The sequence below is a fragment of the Lactuca sativa genome, chromosome 7 (genome assembly GCF_002870075.4).
Source record: "Lactuca sativa cultivar Salinas chromosome 7, Lsat_Salinas_v11, whole genome shotgun sequence".
In the NCBI taxonomy this organism is placed as follows: Eukaryota; Viridiplantae; Streptophyta; class Magnoliopsida; order Asterales; family Asteraceae; genus Lactuca; species Lactuca sativa.
In genome coordinates, this window is record NC_056629.2 from 177,920,419 (window position 1) to 177,937,312 (window position 16,894).

A 16,894-nucleotide genomic window follows, 5' to 3' on the forward strand; every position below is an offset into this window, starting at 1 on the left:
GTTTTGTGTCAATGTGTTTCTTGCATGCTTCTAAACAACTTCATGGCTTGCTTTACTCATTTAACTAACATCAATTTCTACGTTAAGTCAACAATAACCCTTATAACAAGAAACTCCGAATATCTGATCTCTTTTGGGTTGATTCTGAGGCTTGATAACGGTTATATCTTAACTATTAAGTATTAACCATACTTTTATCACCAATTTTGAGCAATATCAAACCAAGACATCAATTCAATACACATTCCTTGCTCAACCGATCTTCTTCTGTACTTCGATCCGGATAAAGCACCGACAGATACAAAAATCTATCAATTGCTACCCTGATCACTTGCAATTGCTTTGATTCAAGTCTGGTGTCTCATTACTAGAAGACAGAGCAATAGCGACAAAATTTTAGCAACGAAAAAAATCCATCGGAAAAAATGACAGTTTCCGATGGATTTTAGGATATTAGCGCCGTCTTTTGCGACGGTTTTGCAACAGAATTAAATCTGTCAGTAATCCGTTACAACTTCCATCGGTTTACCGACGGAATCGGACAAGTTTAAAATTATAGTTAAGTGAGTTAGTACGTCTGTGTTTAGTTTGAGGAGGACATGGATACTAGTGCTCAAAATCTTGATATTGATCAAAATCCTATCTTGATTATGTGTATGAATAGGAGAATAATACTTTGGTTTTTAGCATTGCAGTACCTCAAAGGAACCGGAATTGGAACCCCTACTCTAGGGACCATAATTGGAACATTCTTTCATTTTCTTCTCAACCTGAGGTAAATCAATTTCTTTCTAAACAGTACACCAGGGGTAAATCGGTCAAGTTAAAACAATCATGGCTTGATTAATAAATAGGTTTCAGTTTTGTTCCAATGTTGAAACAGTAAAAGGACCATTTCACTAACCAAAATTCAAATTGTTCCATAGTTGTTGAATATTGTTCCATTGTAAAATTTTGTTGTAATGATGTTATTATCGATATTGATGTCATGCCTTTGTCTTGGTAAATAAAAGGGGAAGTTACACTAATGACCTTTTCAATCTGCTTTTTCCTACACAGGGAAATGATCAAAGATTTGTATGTGCTACTATTAGGACTAGAACTTATTATTTAAAAAAGACTTTATAAAAAACTGAAAAAAAACAGTATACCATAGGGACGTGTATAAATTTACGATAATAACCGGTAAGCCCAAGAAGCATCTCTCCATATAAATTTCGATAATAACCGGTAAGCCCAAGAAACCCCCTTAATTCTCTCACATTCTGTGGTGAAGTCTAGTTCATAATCGCTTGTATTTTATCCGGGTCAACGGGCTGGAGATGACATGCCCTAAGTAGGTAGCCTCTTGACCAAAATTACATTTCTCGCGATTGACATACAATTGATTTTCCCTGAGTGTGCTAAAAACACATTGCACATGCTCCAAATGTTGATCTTTCGACCGGCTATAAATCAAAATGTCATCAAAAAAGACCAACACAAATTCACGTAAATATGGTCGAAAAACATCGTTACTCAATGATTGGAACGTGGCTGGAGCGTTGGTTAAGCCAAAAGGCATTACCAAAAACTCGTAATGACCTTCATGAGTATGGAATGCTGTTTTTGGGATATCCTCCTTATTGACTCTGATCTGATGATACCCGGACTTAAGGTCAAGTTTTGTGAAAATCTTGGCTCCGTGCAACTCATCTAATAATTCATCGATAATTTGAATATCTGCCACTGTCAAGGCTCTATAGTCCACACAAAAACGCCATCCCCCGTTCTTTTTCATAACTAGTAAGACCGGACTCGAGAATGGACTAATTGATGGTTGTATGATACCGGCGTGAAGCATTTCTCCCGTCAATTTACTAATCTCTTCTTTTTTGACTTTGAGGATAATGATAGGGTCTGACACTTACAGGATTAGTACCTGTTTGCAGCCGAATGGCATGTTCCCAACCTCTTGATAGTGGTAACCCCTTGGGCATTTCAAAAAGATCCTGATGCCTGTGCAATAATTCAGTCATGAATTCTGGAATTTGTCTTCTTTCATTGTTATCCGGTTTTTCCACTTGGTTCAATTGGATCAAATATCCTTCTTTAATGTTGCGTAATGTCTTCATCATGTTTTTTAAAGCCACCTTGGAACATTCTAATGAATGATCTCCTTGAAGAGTTGTTGTTCTACCATCCACCTTGAATTGCATGAGTTGAGTCCTCCAGTTAGTCGTAACAGGTCCTAACTTTTCTATCCATTGGACCCCTAGGATGACATCTGAATTTCCAAGTGTTAGGGGTAAAAAATCTTCAATGATAGTCAACTCTTAAAGCTGCAAAGTTACTCCTTGGCATACTCCTTGCCCTTGAACCGCAACCCCTGTCCCTAAAGCCACTCCGAATCCTCCGGTGTTTGTTACAGGAATCTGCAATCGTTCAACAGTCTTGAGAGCAATGAAATTGTGTGTTGCTCCTGGGTCTATCATGACCACTACTTCCTTATTTTGTATTATCCCTTTTAGCTTCATAGTTTTAGGTTTAGTGATACCTAAGACAGAATTTAAACATACTTTTGTGGTGCTATTCATTTCTGCCTCTTCTTCATGGTCTTCCTCATCCTCATCTTCATCTAGGGCTAAAATGATACTGAGTTCCTTCTTTTTACATTGATGACCTACCCGCCATTTTTCATCACATTTGAAGCAGAGCCCTTTATCCTTATTTTCTTGTAACTCTTTCTCCGATAGTCGTTTCACCTCTCTTCCAAATTTACGGTATGAAGTTGTAATAACAGGTTTTGCTGCTGTAATTGCACAGCCAAGAGTTGATGAAGACACGAAGTTCGATTTTGAGGATTGGACCATAATTGAGTGTTTTTTGTATATGACGACGTAGATGATTTGGTGTATAAAGGATTGAATTTATCCAAACTTCTGGGGCCCAATATTCTAACTTCAGCCTGTAATTCGTGTTTCAGCCCATTAAAAAACTGACCCATTGCCACAACTTCTATTACTCCAATTAATGGTGTTGAGTATTCGATGAAATTCCGTTGATATTCTAGAACAAATCCTGTTTGAGTGACGGATAACCACTGCTCGTACAACGTTCCTGCTTTTATTGATTGAATTGTCGGAGAACCACCGTCTTCAAGTCTTCCCAGTCACGGATTGGTCTTCTACGATGTTCCCACTGGTACCAAAGCAACGTGTCGCCCTCCAATGCTACTAGTACTGCTGCTTCGATTTTCTCTTTTTCTTGTAATCCATAAAACTGGAAATACCTTTCCGCTCTAAGGATCCAAGCATCGGGGTTGGTGCCGTCAAACAAGGGCATATTAAGTTTCCTAAAATGCCAATTGGATCCTCCTTGACCATTTTTTGGAGGGGGAGATGGTCGATTGCCACTGTGATAACCAGATTCATCTCTTATTGGTGATTTCCCTCTATTCTCAAACGACCTCCTCAATTTTCCGTATTCCTCTGTCATTTTCGCTGTCAATGTTGTGAATTGACTGGAAAGTTGTTGTTGCAATTCTTCAATGTTGTTCTTCATACCTTCCAAATTTACTTTTACTTCTTCGATTCTCTGGGTATTGCTGGGTCCAAGAGCCATTTGCTCTGATACCAATTTACTAAGATCTTACTTGTTGTAATTAATCAAACAGAATATCAAGATGGAATACAGAAAATTATGGATTCAACAAACTAACTTCATATTAATGATAATCAATTCTCCTAGAAAAAAGGCCTTTAATGACGTGCAAACAATGACACACACTGATAGAGGACACTCATTCGCACGTGCCCTAAAAATTGATGTCAGTTTTCCAAAATTTTAAGGATAGAAGACACGCATTTATGAGTGCCCTAAAATTAGTGTTAGAAAAAAAAAATGCGGAGGGCGCCTTTCATAAAATGTGCGTCATGTAACGGTGTCGCTTTATAATTTTTTTAATGAAACACGCCTTTTAGGCGAGACTTAGCAAACAAGGAGGAAACAAAATCCCCAAAATTTTGGAAGACCCGCTCATTCTTTCCTCTCCACCTGCTGATGACCTTCATTTTCTCCCCTCCTTCTCTCTGTAAAACCTAGCAGCCGCCACCACCAGAAATATGGTTTTATGTTGGATTCGTTCTGTGTTGTAAGAACGCGATTCTGATCCTTTATTAATAGCTAAAGGGGGAAAATCCCCCAAAATTTTGAAGTACCCCACTCACTCTTTCCTTAGATCTCCACCTGATGGGTCGACCTTCATTCTCCCCCCCCCCCTCTCTGTAACACCTTCGCTTCCTTCCAGAAATCGAGGACCAATCTCTCTCGATCGTATCTTTATGGCGACAATTAGACACAATAATCTCAACATAAAATTGGTAACTGAACTCCTCTTCACCTCTACCCTACTCCATCTACAACGACTCCTCACATTTACAAACCCTAGTCCAGTTGCGCTTCTAGCCTTGGTCCTATTTCTTCATCCGTTCAGCAAATAAGGGGAACACGACTTCTCATTAATCCCTCAACTTCATCTTCTCTATCAAGCAAAAAGGATTTTGATTTTTTTTTGTGCATCTGCATCATCTCTGCTGAGATTTCACATGGTATTATCGATTTCTCCTTTATGCCTCCCATTTTTCCTGCATCTACTCCTCAAACTTTTGATATTTTCCTGCATTTGCAAGTGATGGGTTGATGAAGATGGTGATGCAAGTATGGTGATTGTTACTAATTTTGTTACCCACCATTTCTATATTTAATCATGTTATATGTATATTGTATTCAGAAGTTTAGTTAAATATGTTTTTTATGTCTTGTTGCTGACCTTGCCATGGGAGGAATGGATTTCTTAGTAAGAAAATAGTTTCTTAAAATATTATTACTGAAGTTTCTTTCTTTTTATATAAATAATGACTTCTCCTCATACAGAAATTCGGTGACATGGGAGGCATGGCTGATGTGGGTGATTTCTCTATGGGTGATGACCTTGAAGACATATCTCTTGTTTATTGTGTAGAGTGGCCCTCACATTGACTTGACAACAGAGGATACATGGGGCGTCAACTACAGAGCCCTACAAGATCTGTTTGAATTAACAGAGGCAAGGATGGATGTAATAAAGTATGAGGTTGGAGTTCAAATGATTGAAATATACAATGAACAAGTCAAAGATCTGCTGGTAATTAATGGCTCCAATAGAAGATATCCTTTCAATTATCTACCCTTCCTTCTCATGTTTATTATTTTTAAATTTTTTTTTTAAACCTTGACAACCTACACGTTGGGTATACGAAACAAGTCCCAGCTGAATGATCTTAATGTTCCGGATGTGTCTTTGGTTTCTGTTTGTTGATTCTAATTTAAACAATTTTGTACTTCAATTTTGCTCCAACAGCATCAGCCATTTCGTTTCTCTTTTCTCCTATTCCCATACCACGTCTAAAAAATTATGTACTTCATTTTTTTGGTAATCAGGTGAAGTAGATCCTGGGATTGTTGAAATTTTTTGTGATGAAAAGTTAATTTGTTTCTAAACTCCTGAATGGAACCATAACTTTGTGCAGCAAATTTCATTGTTTCCTGCATCACGCCCATTTGGGAGTGATTTCCTAGTAACGACTCAAATCATTAAGTGTACTGATCTGGGTGTTCGACCTCTCCAACAGACAGAATGGGAAGAACGAAGGAAAAAAGGTCACAGTAGGGGATGTCTAGAAAATCATCCCAATGTAGTCTGGATTGTCTGATTTGATATCTAACCTGAGACCCGAAGTTAGTAACTATGCACTAGAGGTGTTGTTTGAGTTGCTATGCAACCTTTTCAATACTTTTTACAAGGTATGTAGAAAGATATGTTTTTTATTTACTTTAATTTCATAAAACTACTTTATTTTTATTTATAAAATATGTGTTTATTGTTTCACGAGGTATGTTTTATACTGCCCCCACTGTTTAATTTGTTGTTAGATTGTGCCAATATAATAGATCAGTCAGTGGCCTTGATCTCCCTCGCTGCATTGGTTCATATTATAGAAGTTGGAGGACACCAGGATTACTAATCATCCCCTGTGTCACAGCACAAAAAAACCAGGTTCACCCTTCACCATATCGTGGGTACATATCCTAAATTCTTTTTTATTTTTAATTTTTACTCACTTGTAATTCTTGCAGAATAATGTTTTCTATCCATTACTTCTGCTTTACAAGGAGCATATATTTACTAAATTTGTAGACAAACTCGTACGACTCTGTGACTTAAATTTCATCTCTCTTACTTTATGAAGGCATTTACAAGGAGCATTGTAACATCCAAAATTTCAAAACAAATAAAACTTTTCAAAATCACCCATTTTATTAACATTGTTGCAAAAAGGTTTTCAATACATTATTAAACAGAGTAATTTCCCAGGTTCATATCATAAAACACCAACGCGTGGAACGGTACGATCACGCCCTTGCCTTGCCACAGACTCTTGAGAACCTGAAACATAAAACCACAACTGTAAGCCCGAAAACTTAGTGAGATACCCCCAGAATACCAACCACATATACGCCTTTCCAGGCCCTGACCTTCCGGTCCATGTGTCTCAGGGGACTTCCGTCCCTGCTGGGTAAACCTTCTGGTCCTACCCACGCCGACCTTCCGGTCCATCACACAACATAATCGCCTTCCGGCCCATAACATATTGCCTTTCGGCCCATAACATATTGCCTTCCGGCCCATAAGCATAAAATGCATATACAACATAACGAATAATCATATAGCAGTTCATAGACAACAATCGATCAACAGATTACATATCATAGCATTACTCTAACAAGATACCGGTCTAGCCGGTCACTATCATAACATTACCCTATGAATCAGTCAACATACTAAATGCATACATACGCCTTTCCAGGCCATGACCTTCCGGTCCACATAGTAATGCCTTCCGGCCTGTAACATATAATGCCTTCCGGCCTGTAACATATAATGACAACTACCCGGATTTCCATCCGGTAAAAAGGGTCGGCCTTGGTGCCATAAACCCTAGCGATATAGTGAGGATAACTCACCTCGAAACTGCCGACTGAACAGATAGCTCAAGCTGCTCCGATCACTAATACGATCTCCACCTCTGGACAGTCACCAATGCACTGAACTCAAACAATAACAACAATTACCAAAATACCCCTGGAACCACTGGTAAATCCTTGGTCAAAGACAAGGTCAAAGTCAACCCCTGACTGACCCTACTCGCCGAGTCAACCCTATGACTCGCCGAGTCCCCATACCCAGAACTTCACTCAACCCGCGATCTAACTCGCCGAGTCACCCCAAGACTCGTCGAGTTCAACGACTCTGAGTTCACTCGCCCTTAACTCACCGATTCCTTAACACACCCTTTCTACACGTCGAGTATCCCCTTTTTACTCGACGAGTTCCTCCTGGAAGAATCGCGGGGCCACCCCGACTCAACTCGCCGAGTCTGAAGAACAACTCGACGAGTCCCAGTAAATCTTCAAGCTACTCGCCGAGTCTGTTCATCGGACTCGGCGAGTCCATGCCATGCAACCGCTCAAACTGCTTTCTAATGGCAGAACTGCTCCGACCATTCATAGGCCTGGCCTTCCTAGACTAGTCCATCACGTAAGGTCCTCATTTTGGTGCTCATGATACACCCCATGATTCATAACATACATATTGACCTAAGGCATAAGGATTCCAATCCAAAACCTTCATCAATTCCCGAAATGTACAGGCATGGGACATTCTGGACCTCCAAAGGTCCCAATACAGAGTCACAATCGTTTGGGGGACTAGGGTAGCATTCAATCTAATCACAAAAGGGTTCCACAAACCCTAATTCCATAAACACATCAACATAGCAGAGTATACTCGAATTCTTACCTGGATGATGTATTCTCTGTGTCCCCAATCCTCAGAATGTGACTCCCTTGCTGCTCCTTTAGCCAATCCCTTCTCTTCCTTGCACAACCACTCTTCTATAATCAACAATGGCCTATAATCCTTGCTCCAGATGCACACAATCGATTTAGGGTTCTTCTCAGAAGGCTAAAATGAACAATGACGGCCAATGAGTCTTTTTTATACGTCCCAACCTGAACGGTTAGGGTTTTCGCTGAACAGCGTAGACTCGCCGAGTCCATATCTGGACTCGTCGAGTCCAGTCGCGAACCCGCGACCAAGTCTGCGATCCTACTCGGCGAGTCTAGGCTCCAACTCGCCGAGTCCCCTCTTAAAACACCCCAGAAACATAATTATTACAATACTTGAAATCCCGGGCTGTTACAAGCATATATTTACTAAATTTGTAGTCAAACTATTCCATGACTTAATTTCATTTCTCTTACTTTATGAAGGCAAGAATAGAAGATTTTCAGGTGGATTTGACATCAATGTTTTTCAGAAAGTTCACAAGATTGGTATGACTTCATTATCCATCATATATGCAAGAAGCTACTAATCTATTCTGTTCCTCAAATCCATGTTGAAGCTTTAACCATTGTCATTGAAGGAGACATTTCTCAACTACCTGATGTATCTATTGCCCTTGTGACCAACACAATGGAAGGTTTTTGCTTTCAATTTATCTTATAGATTTTCTATTTATGTCTACATTTCTTGACACAATTTCTTTTTTTTTCTTTTTTGGGTATGCCTAGATGCCAAGAAACCCATAGTTGCTGCTGTACAAGGACTTGCACTCGGGGGTGGCTTAGAACTTGCAATGGTTTGTAGTTTTTATGAGTCAAATTATTTAAATAAAATTAGTTATTGTAAATGTGTTTTAATGTATTTGATTAATGTAGGGATGCCATGCATGTGTTACAGCTCCAAGAGCTCAACTTGGCTTACCTGAACTCTCTCTTGGAGTTATGCTAGGCCTTGGAGGTATGTCTGAATGAATCATGTTTAAAAATATCTGAGAAATTCAAAACACATTTGAGGAAAAAGGAAAAGGAAAAAAAATCAATTAGGGGATGAGGGAAAAGTTGTAAACAGGTTGAAACTTGACATGAAAAGCCTTATTTTTCTAACTTTCTTTGTCAAGTCATTCTTTTATCCATCAAGTAAAAAAGAAATACATGTTTCTTTTTTCCCCTATTAAGTCCTGTATGGATAAAACATTGTATATGCAAAGACAGATTCTTTTTTAGACTAAATCAGTTATCCGAACCTGATTAATTGACCATTTTAGCCTTTCTGTTTAGAAATGATGGTAAATAACAACACAGCACCTTAGTTAATATGATTATACAAATGGGATTTCACTAAATAATGGAAAATATGATTTTTAAGGTACCCAAAGACTTCCTAGGCTTTTGGGATTATCAAAGGAAATTGATATGATGTTGGTGAGTACATCTCTCCTCTCTACTCTCTCCTTAAATACTACTAATTATGAATATTTAAACAAAGCGATGATATTAATTTATGAATGTTGTTTGTAGACATCTAAACCAATACTCTCTGAGGAAGGGAAAAGTTATGTCTAATTGACGCTATTGTCCCTCCTCAAGAATTGTTGAAAGTGGCTAAGAAATGGGCATTAGACATTGCTGAGGCCTATAATCCGTGGGCCTGCTCTCTTAGTCACACAGATAAAATCAGGTCCCTTTCATAAGCACGTGAGATTATTAAAGCTGCTAGACAACATGTCAAACATACATTTCCCAATTTGCCCCAACATCAAGCTTGCCTTGATGTGATTGAGGAAGGTATTGTTCATGGAGGGTATGCAGGCGTTTTGAAGGTATTTTTATTACTTCTTTTTTCTGTTTGGATTTGTATTTTGAAAGTGATAAGTGATTTGATACTAACTGTTACTTATATACCCTGATTTTATCTAGAGTAAATTACAAAATGGTCCTTGTACTTTCTTCTTAAAAAATTTACCTAGTATAGTCAAAAAGTGAAACCCTTTTCAATGTCGATTCTTTTTTCAAGGTTTTGGTCCTTGGAACCTTTGAAAAAAGGACCAAAATGAAGTAAGATTTCATTTTTGGACCAAACATGGTTAAATCAGAAATCAGAGGGACCATTTTTGTTATTAACTTGTTTATCAATTACTTCTAATAATGCAAACATTTTGTTCCTCAGGAGGTGAAGGTGTTCAATGAGCTTGTTGTTTCAGACACGTCGAAAGGTCTTGTTCATATATTCTTTGCACAACGTGCAATCTCAAAGGTAATTTAAACCTTTTTCTCTTATTTTTTTCTTCTGAAATATCAAAATTTCTACAAATCTAAACTTGGTTTTCTTTGATTTTACATTTACAGGTACCTAAAGTTACTGATGTTGGTCTAAAGCCAAGAAGTGTGAAGAAAGTTGTTGTGATTGGTGGAGGTTTAATGTGGTCTGGAATAGCAACTGCCCTTATCCTTTGTAATATAAAAGTTGTTCTCAAGGAAGTCAACTCCGAGTCTCTTCAAAAGGGAATAAAAACAATAGAAGGTAGTTAGTTATCTCTTATATTTTGTAGCCAGTTTTTATGTGACTTGTTGGTTATATATTTGATGACTTTTTTAGCAAATGTTAAAGGATTGGTTATAAGGAAGAAGCTACCACAGGGTCAAGGTGAAAAGGCGTTGTCATTGGTTAATGGGGTTTTGGATTACTCACAATTTAAAGATGTAGATATGGTTATAGAGGTGTGATCTTTAAAAACACATAAAATGTAAACTTTATAAAAGACATGTCAATGTTAGTTTGGTGCTTAATTAATAGGGAGGCAGAGATGTTGAGGTTTTTGGATCTCCAACAGAGAAGGCCATACTTCAATGGGGGGTTAAGGTTAGTTAGATCTTGGTTCATATGTTGGGGATATAATCTTGTTTTTTATCCTTGATTTTATTTTTAGGTGATGCTAATCATTTCTATAATTATTGTAGCTTGGAATGAATTTTGATGTCGTGAGGTCAGAGTGTTCAGTTATTTATGCATCCCCATTCAACTCAGAGAAAAAATGAGGTGGTGTTGCAGTCAAACGGATAATTGAATGGAAGCAGTCTCTCTACCTTCTCCTTTCCGAAAATAGTTTGTGTTTTATGTATGTTGTTATTTGGATTAGGAAGATTTGTTTTTCTAGTTTGACTCATGTTAATAAAATAACAATTAAATGTGATTTATTTTGAATATTAGTACAATTATTTCATGAAATGGATTGTTTTGTTATATAAGTATTTTATTTTGCATTATGAGACTTTTAAATGTGTTAGTTAATTTGAAAATTAGTAAATCTATAAATAATATTTTTTTAAACATTTAAAATTATGATAAGCAAAAATTTGTGTCATCTTCATTTATGACATGGCCTTCCTTGACAGGGGCTTTCTTGATACGCATTGCGTGTCATTAACACGCGCGTCGTAAGGTTACGACACATAAATGCGTGTCGTCTTCCTTTATGATAAGGCCTTCCTTGATACGCATTGCGTGTCGTGAACGTGCATCGTAAATGAGCGTCATAAATGCGCATCATCTATAGAGGACGCGCAAAAGCGCGTCGTCTCTCTTTATGACAGAACCTTCCTTGACGCGCATTTGCGCTTCGTCTGAGCCTTTTACGACGCGCAATGAGTGTCGTAAAAGGCTGTTTTTCTAGTAGTGCAAAATATTGCATAAAAAGATAGAAATTCTGGTGGTTCGAGATGCCAGGGGTATCCCAACGAAAATAAACTACAACTTAACTGAATGATCCCCAGACAACTGCTCCAGACTATATAAAGAACATAACTGAAAAATAAATCAGTTAATTGCCCCTGCTTCTCACGAATTGCTTATTCACATTTACTTTCCTTTCTTTCCCTTTCTTGAATAAGTGAGTAATGGTTTATTTTCTTTCTTGCCCTTCCTTGAGTAAGTAAATATGATTGGTGGTTTAGCATCGACTCAACAATGTAGAGAAGACTGAAGTTGGTGTAATTTGTTTTGAAGGTGATGTGCTTCGATGGTACCAGTGGGAAAATAGGAGAAAACCGATAACAAGATGGGAGGAGATGAAATCCCTTCTGTTGAGGCAATTCCGTTCCACTTCTACATGTTCTCTTTTTGTTCATTTTCTAGCATTGAAGCAGGAAGGTTCCATAACAAAGTATCATAGGAAATTTGTGTCATTGGTTTCCCCACTTGAAGGTATCTCTGGTGAGGTTTTCTTAAGTCAATTCGTAAATGAATTAACATCTAATATCAAGGCAGAATTAAGAATTTTATCCGCTACAAACCTGTCCGATGCAATGCAATGGATATTGCAAGTAAAATTGAAGAGAAAAATAAAATCCTAAACGCATATGAAAGTGTAGAGAATGGGAACAATAATTGGAATTTTTTAGTGTAAATGAGTCAAAAAGTAGGAATACCATAACTCCTGGAAACACCATTACTAATGAAAATAATCTGGGCACATATAGAAGACCGTTGGATTAAGATTTGCAAGAAAATAAGTCTAAAAGCCTATGTTATAGGTGTGATGAAAGGTTCTTTCGAGGACATTATTGTAAGAGGAAGGAATTAAGTGTGTTAGCATTTCAAAATCAGGTAGAAGATGATAAAGAAGAGATGTTAGCCATGGAAGAAAAAGACACTAAAAAATAAGTTAAAAATCAAATGATGGACATGGCAAAAACTCAAATGGTGGTACTACGTCCGAGGCCAGCAATTGGCAATTCAGGGGAGGGATCGGGTTCGGGTTCAGGATCCGAACCGGTGGATGAGAGGCTACATGAGTTCATCGCATCCGATATCACAAGAGGCATCCTTGATACGGCCCTGGTCATCTTCGAGTCGATGAAGGAAGGGATCATCGAGCTATGGAGGTTCGCCTCAGGACGTTCAGAAGTGACATGGCGACCAGCCAGTCAGGATCATGCACATTGTCCTTTAACGATTTCAGGGGCAGTGGTGCGCCATATTTCCATGGGGTAAAGAACCTCATGTTGGATTAGTGTCTAAGTCCGTAACTATATTTGGTAAGTACTTGACTCGGTTGTGCATGGTCCTTTTTGGTTGCCTTCACCATAGTAACTTGACAGGGTAATTTATGGAGAGAGAGAAGATATTACGATTTGTTAATATATTATAAGAATAATATATTAAAAGAGAAATCATATTATTTGATTAATATTGTTCATAAATTAATTAGGAATTAATTTGGTGACTAAAAGAGATTAATTAAATAAAGGGGGTTAAACTATCAAATGTGTGATAGTTGGATTTAGGGTTGGGAAACCTTATGGATCAAAGGGGGAACGAAATTATGTTGGGGATCCATCAAAATTTCGTCCATAGGCCCTATTCCAGAAGGTTCCATGGGCTGCTTGGTGATTAAGTTGTCCATTAGGGTTTTAGCAGAAACCCTAGCAGCCTGCAGTATAAATAGAGACCCCTATATGCAATTTTCAGTCACTTGATCCAAAGAGAAACCGTAGGGCCGATTTTAGCATCCTCTCTTCTCTCTCATAATTGCCTTCTTGCTAGTTGGTGTTAGTAAGCCATTAGAGGAGTTAGACTTGTGACTCTAAGCTCCAAGATAAGAAGAATCAAGAAGGAATCAAGCAATCAACAAAAGGTAATCATCTAGATCTGATTTGTTATGTTAAATTTCGAATTCATACTACTAGATCTAGAGTTTGCAAGTCTTGGATTCATTTCATGTACAATAGAGAAGCCTATATCGAAGCATTAGGGTTTTCATGAGCATATAGGATGTTTATTTGTGTAAAACCCATCAGTGGTATCAGAGCCTTGATTGGTTTCTGTTGTATGTGATGCAATGCTTGTTTATCTGCTGAAAATCATTTTTTCTGGCCTCTGCCCGACCCGACTCGGCGAGTCAGTATCTGGACTCGGCGAGTCAGCTCAACTCGGCGAGTCCAGATAGTGACTCGGCGAGTCCGAGAGTCAGAGGATATTTCGAGATTTTATGCTGTTTTTGCTTAAGGATGATTACCTAAATCGTTTTTAACTTATAAAATCCGAATTTTATTGTTTATTTATGATTATCCTTGCCAAAACAAAAGATAATTTCTAATTATTTGAATAATATATTCCTTATATGATAAAAGATGATTATTTAAATTATTTGGTAAATTATCTTGCAAATAAAATGGATTAGGTCAAATATAGATACTCATTAAATTAATTGTTTAATTTTGAATTATTTGCTATTTGGTCCTTTATGTTTTGAAAAGTTCAAAACTTGTCTTCAAGTTTTGAAATTTAAATTTTTGCCTTAAAAGTTTAATTTAAATTATTTAAATTTCAAACCCTAGAATTTTCCAAGTTTAAAATTCATCCTATACAATTATATTATTACAAGATTAATATATATATATATATATATATATATATATATATATATATATATATATATATATATATATATATATATATATACAAATTAAAATGCTAGTCTTACTGTTAGTAGGCCTCATTCACGAAACCGATCTATAAGGGGGGTATAAGGTTATGGATAATAAAATGGCCATTTAATGGGTGTCCACTCTCACCCACCGCTTCTGTAACACCTAAAGTCAGGACGGCCAAGAAAGGAAAGGAAACCCTAAGTTTAAGGGACGACTCGTCGAGTCTAAGGAGGAACTCGGCGAGTCCGAGCGGGATCCGGGTCAAGGAGTAAGTGACCGACTCGGCGAGTCTGGTCTGAGCAAGGAAAACCCTAAATCCGGTACTTGGGGCCTATTTAAACGTCTCATTCTCTCCCCTAGGGTTCCTTTACTGCCTCTCTCACCCAGAACACCGAACCCTAAGCCCCATTGTTGCTCATTTAAGCTTCCAAGCCATTTTTGGGTGATTTGAAGGAAGAAGGAAGGGGGAAATCATTGAAGCTTCAAGGGTTGGCCTTAGATCCAGAGTTTGTGGAACCTTTCTGAGTTATTGAAGGTACTAAGTCGTTTCCTTCATTTAGATCTGTTCTAGTTGTGAGTTTTGGGGCTTTTTAAGCCATGTTTAGATATTCATATGAGTTAGAAACCAGATCTGAGGTTGCTACTTCGGATCTAAGCATATTTTGGCCTTGTGAAGCATAAAGTAACTGCCCTTGAGTTGATTATAGAGCCTCCTTGCCTTAAACCCTAGTTCATGGTGTGTTTAGCCTAAATCTCCTTCTCTACATGTAAAGTTTGCAACTTTACGTGAGGAATAGGCTTGGGAAGGGTTGATCTACAGTTTGGAGTCCATGCATGACTCAAAAGCCCTCTGCATGTATGAAGATCAAAATGGACTCGGCGAATCCTTTGAGTGGACTCGGTGAGTAGCATGAAGATTAGGAGGAACTCGACGAGTGGGATGAACAACTCGTCGAGTCGGATGAAGATTGCCTTGGAATCGGCGAGTCTGTTCTTGGACTCGGCGAGTCAGGACGTGAAACCCCAAACCCTTCGAGTTGAGACTTGAATCAGTGAGTCGAGTGGAGAATTGGTGAGTTGGACAGGTCAGGACTCGGAAATCAGTAGACTCGGCGAGTCGAGTCACGAATGGAAGGACTCTGAGCATACGAACACGGCGAGTCAGTAGGTTGAATCGGTGAGTAGGGTTGACCTTGACCAGCACTTTGAATTTGATCAGAGTTGAGTTAGTCGACTTTCGGGGGACAGTTAGACTAAGTGTTGCATTGATATTGGTAGCTCGGGAAGCTACTGGAGCGGGAGTTCAGAGAGTTTCCGGGCAGCAACTAGAGAGGGTTATTAGCAAGTGCAGGTGAGTTTCCCTTTGTGTGAATTGGTCTAAAGCCACAATGCCGGCCCATGTAGTTATGAGTAGAAGACCCGGGGGTTAGCCCTAGGCACAGTATGCTAGTATGATATTCAGGACGTGGTCCAATGATAGCGGGCGGGTGCCCAAGGAATGGTTTATATGATAGTTTTATACTTGTTGTCTGTGTGATACATGTATGTGCCTGGTAAGGAGATGAGTGTGGGCGAGGTCCCGTACGTCACTAATAGCAGAGGGTGGATGGTGTTGCACATCTCATTAGCAGCAGAACAGGGGCGAGGCCCAAGTTAGGGAAAGAGTGAGTGTGGGTTGGGCCCGTATCTCACTACCAGTAGGAGTGTGGACGGGGTTCCATGACTCACTAGTTGCAGGACATGGGCGAGGCCCAAGATAGGCGAGGCCTTTAGAGCAGGATTCGGTAGCATATGATTAGTTTATGTGTTGTGATATGTTATGTGTTAGTATATGTTGGCGGACGAGGCCCAGTGACAGGCGAGGCCTAAGCGAAACAGATCTGTATCCGAGCGGGGCTCGAAGCCAGGCGGGGCCTGGAGCTGTGGGGCCGTTGTAGCGGGCGAGGCCCAAGATAGCGGGCGTGGTACAGTATGTACAGTATGTGGTTATGCATGGTATGTGGTAGGGTGGGGAACTCACTAAGCTTCGTGCTTATGGTTTTCAGTTTTGGTTTCAGGTACTTCCGGTAGCGGAGGGAAGAGCTCAGGGTGATCGCATGGCACACATCATAGATTAGACAGCCTGAAAATGTTTTACTCTGATAATGAACATGTGTTTTGGAAATTAATGCTCTGATTATGTTTCAGATTGATGAATTTGCTTTAAGTAATGTTTTATTAAAAGAAATTATTAGTCTGAAATTTTTGAATGTTACAAGTTGGTATTAGAGCCTTGATTTGAGGGATTCGGGCACACTCTCGGGTGTGTCTGAACTCAAACTAAGGAATTGGTATAGAAATTTTCAAAGTGAAAGACAGTTTTGTAAAAAGAGTTTTGAGAAAGAAAAACAGTTTTAGAAAAACAAAAAGAATTCAGAAAGAAAAGAACTTTGAAAAGAGAAAAGGGGTATGGTGCATAAAATTAGCCGAGCTCAAGTAAGTACCCCAAAATACCCATACAAGTTTATGTTATGATTATCAGTTAGTAGAATTGCATGCT

At 38.6% G+C, this 16,894-nt stretch overlaps 1 pseudogene; it reads left to right on the forward strand.

The window, feature by feature from the left end:
* Positions 1-8,345: 8,345 nt before the first annotated feature.
* On the forward strand, positions 8,346-12,586 carry LOC111900533 (peroxisomal fatty acid beta-oxidation multifunctional protein AIM1-like; annotated as a pseudogene).
* The last annotated feature ends 4,308 nt before the right edge of the window (positions 12,587-16,894 follow it).